The following is a 4,560-nucleotide window of genomic DNA, read 5'->3' on the forward strand; positions in this document are numbered from 1 at the left end:
ATGGTGTGGGGTGACTTATAAAGATGATTTTATTTAATCCTTAGTAATACATAAACTCAGGAGGAATCGGAGGCTTAGGAAGATAAGTAACTTGAGCAAGTTCTTGCAACGAGCAAGTGGGGCAGAGCCTGATCTGATGTCAGGTCTGGTGAGGCTGAAGCTTGTGTTCCCTCCAGGTGCCAGAGCCGGCCCATGGTGTAAGAATAGGGAGTGGGCTAGTGGAAACCTCAGCTCCCACTGAAGGCAGCTGGCAGCGCAGTGCAGGTGGCGAAGGACCGAAGTGTCTATACCTCCACTGTAAGGTCTCATTTCTTCGGCTCTGCTCTCCCATCTGAAAAAGGGCTGGGGAATTTCCAGCACGACAACACTCAGAATTGGACCCCAGACAAGGGCCTCCCATTGCTGCTGGACTCTCAGACTTCGGCAGGGTGGAGGCGCCCTGCAGCAGTGCCCCGTGGGTGTGTAAAAAAATCTCTCCTTCCGATTCCCGAGCAAGCGGAGCCCCGGCGCGGGTATCTTGCTCTCGAGGACCACCCAGGCCGCAGACACACACTGGGAGCAAAGCCGAGATGCTTGGAGTGGCGGGGCCGAGCTGGTGCGGCAGATGGCGCTGTGGGGACCCAGAGGTAGCTGCAGTTCCGGGGTCAAAGGGGAAGGGGGCGGAGGGCTCGGTGCCCACGCCAGGCGGGTAGGACGTCCGGAGCAAACCCAGTGACCCCAAGAGGGGCTGGGGCGCAGGCGCTGAGTTGTGCCCCGCCCCCCTTCTGAGGATTGTGGGATCAGCCTAGGCGACCTCCTGCTGTTGGCGTTTTACTGCGGGAAGCAGTGAGCTGCTTACCAAAAACTCTAGGGATCGAACTCAAAAGCGGCACCCGAAGACGAAAAGCACCATCGGCTTCCATAAAGATTACAGCTTGGCTCCTGTGGCTTCCAGCCAAACAATAGGCATATGGAGTGAACAGTTACATCTGGTAGATACACTCCTTGGAGCTATCAATCACGGGGAACAGAAGGGCAGTGTTTGCACAGGGAGGTATCTGGGTGGGGGGAGTGGGGAGTGCTTGGGAGGGAAGGAGACACAGGGAAGAGTTTTAAACAACGGGAGGAAGTGGGAAGAGAGCTGTTACATTGTGGGGAATTACAGTCAGTGCCATGAGACAAAATGTGTATGAACTGCTGTATGGAAAATGAATTTGCTCTGTAACTTTATCCCAAAACACAATAAACATTTTTTTAAAAAAATTAATCTAAATCCTTAATATCATCAAATACTACCGGCCCCCCTCCCAAAAAAAAGATTACAGCTTGGAAACCCTATGGGGTAGTTCTATTCTGCCCTGTAGAGTCACTATGAGAAGGAATGGACTGGGAGGCACACAACAAGGGCAGGTGCAGAACAGGCTTGCAGACCATCTTGAGCAGTGACCAGAAACCCATTGTGACCCAGGTGACGGTGAGAACAGCAGTGAATACCCAGACATGTTTATAGTAGGCTAAATTAGTGCACTGAGTGATACTTCGGTTTTATTTTTTAATTAAAATTTTTTTCTAGTATAATCAGAAAAAAAGGAGCCCTGTTTGCATAGTGGATAAGGCACTTGACTGCTAACTGGAAAATTAGCAGTTCTAGCCCACCAGCTGCTCTGTGGAAGGAAGAAGGGGATAATCTATTTCTGTAAAAATTTACAGCCTCAGAAACCCAGTGAGGTCGCTATGAGTCAGAAATGACTCAATGGCAGTCAGTGGTTTTTTTGAGTTATAATCAGCAAAATATCTTAAACTGGGTATAGGGAAGATTGGGAGCTCTGGTAGCATAGTGCCTAAGGCACTTGACAGCTAACCAGAAGGCTGGTGGTTCAAACCCACCAGCCACTCCTCAGAAGGAAGGTTGGGCAATCTTCCGTAGTGATACCCCCTTGGAAACCTAAGGAGTGGTCGCTATGAGTAGGAACCAACTCAAGGGCAATGAGGTTGGGTTTTTTTTTTTTTTTAGTAGGGGAAAAAGGCTTCTGTTATATTCAAATATTGTGGAAAATTGTGTATGTCTGCTCGTTCCTTGTGAGTCATCAGCCTCACATGCAAAGCTTTCCTCTTCCTCACATTTCTCCTGTTCTTACCCTCTCACCCCACAAGAAGATTCCTCTTATTTCCACTCATTGTTCCTTGATTCTGCTTGCCCTTAAGCAATAGCTGAAGTGCTGTCTGTTAGGATTGCCTCGCTGAACTTGGCAGGACTGTTGACAATGCAGATGGTGGCCTGGAACTTAAGCACCTTCCGGTGCAGGCTTTTTCTAGTGCAGGACTTGGTCTTCTGAAATAGTATTTTTTTCTGAAGCTTGGATGCCTAGTCTAGGGAGAAGAGTGGAGTCATCATTTAAGGCTGACTACATGTGACTGCTCTGGTAGTGGCTAAGACACTTGACTGCTAACCAGAAGGCTGGCGGTTCAAACCCACCAGCCACTCCTCGGAAGGAAGGTTGGGCAATCCTACTTCCGTAGTGATACTGCCTCGGAAAATCCAAGGAGGGGTCATTATGAGTGGGGGCCGACTCGACGGCACATAACAACAACAACAACAACATGTGACTGCTCTGGTAGCATAGTGGCTAAGACACTTGCCTGCTAACCAGAGAGCTGGCGGTTCAAACCCACCCAGCCACTCCTCGGAAGGAAGGTTGGGCAATCCTACTTCCGTAGTGATACTGCCTCGGAAACCCAAGGAGGGTCACTATGAGTCGGGTTTGACTGCCTCGGAAACCCAAGGAGGGTCACTATGAGTCGGGTTTGACTCGATGGCACATAACAACAACAACAACACGTGACTGCTAACCAGCAGGCTGGCAGTTCAAACCCACCAGCCACTCCTCAGAAGGACAGTTGGGCAATCTACTTTCATAGTGATACCACCTTGGAAACCCAAGGAGGGGTCGCTATTGAAGTAAGTGACTCCATTTTGTAACTCCATTTTTGTAATGTCCAGCTATGACTAGTGATATCTTGCTAAAACTCCATTTTATGTGGCTGAAGTAACCATCTCATCCTGCCCCCACTCCCGGTGAGTTAGGGGGTGCCCCCCTTTTTTCTTTTCTAGGCAACTAAATCACCCCTCAGTGAACACCTGCACTAGAGCTTGTACTCTGGGGTGGTTATCAGAACTAGCTCCCATCACCCCTTGATGGACACCTGTGCTAGAGCACGAACACTGGGGTGTTTATCAGAACTAGCCACCCTCACCCCTCGATGAATGCCTGTGCTAAATCACATACTCTTAAGTCCTTGAAACTGCAACTTCTGCTTCTGTATTGTCACTTGCTTGCCTGTTTGTGTTTAAGCTTTATAAAGCCTACCTAAAATCGGGCCGTTACTGCAGCATAGAAGCACGCTTCAGCTCCCTGCAGTCGGCAAGCCTAAATAAAACTCTTTTACCCAAAAGTGGACATGATAGTGGCTATTACTTTAAATTGAACCCATAACCCTATGAGTCAGACTGGACTCCACAGCAGTGCATTGCCTTGTGTTGTTACATTGTCTGGTGGTGGTGTGCCTAAGGGATTTGATTGCTAACCAACCAGAAGGCTGGTGGTTCAAACCCACTAGCCACTCCTCAAAAGGAAGATTGGGCACTCTACTTCTGTAGACACACCGCCTTGGAAACCCAAGGAGGGGTTGCTATGAGTCAAATCGACTCGATGGTAGTGAGTTTGGTTTACATTGTGAATACGTGGGCCATGTTTCCATCCCCTCCCCTCACTAGGACTGTTTGGATTTGGATAAACAGGATTAGCCTCACATTCAGGCTCCAGTTTCCACTTGGATACTGCATGTGCCACTTGAGACATACTTAATTGTAATCTTACCCAAAATACACAGAGAATAAAGAGGACACTCTCTTCAGTTCATTGTATGTGGATAGCAAAAAACAAAAATGAAAAAACCTCACTTTCACTGAGTTTATTCTGACTCATAATGACCCAACGGGACAAAGTAGAACTGCCCCATAGGGTTTCCAAGGCTATAAATCTTTACAGAAGCAGACTGCCTTATCTTTCTCCCACGGAGTGGCTGGTGGGTTAGAACTAGCAACTTTGTGGATAGCAGCTGAATGTGTTAACCATAGCACAGCATAGAAAGTACAAGAAAAAAAACAAACACACTGCCCTTGAGTCGGATCCAACTCCTAGCGACCCCTCCTTGGGTTTCTGAGGCAGTGCGGAAGTAGATTGGCCAACCTTCCTTCCGAGGAGTGGCTGTTGGGTTTGAACCACCAGCCTTCTGGTTAGCAGTCAAATGCCTTAGGCACTACACCACCAGAGCTCCTAGGAGAGTATGAAAAAGTTCCAAGTTTATTTCAGGAATACAAAGTTGATGAAATATGATAAAAATTAATGCCATCTATCACATTTACAGAATTAAGGAACAAAGTCATAGGATCATGTCAATAGGTACAGAGAGAGCTGCCTAACTGAAGGAAACTACAGTGGCTGAGAGGCACAAGTAATAGGCCCATTTATTGTTTGTTTATTTTTTCCTCTTGTCAGGCCAAATGCAATATATATATAT

The sequence above is a fragment of the Orycteropus afer genome, unplaced genomic scaffold, assembly GCF_000298275.1.
Source record: "Orycteropus afer afer isolate SDZICR_OR568_19922 unplaced genomic scaffold, OryAfe1.0 scaffold00027, whole genome shotgun sequence".
Taxonomy (NCBI): Eukaryota; Metazoa; Chordata; class Mammalia; order Tubulidentata; family Orycteropodidae; genus Orycteropus; species Orycteropus afer.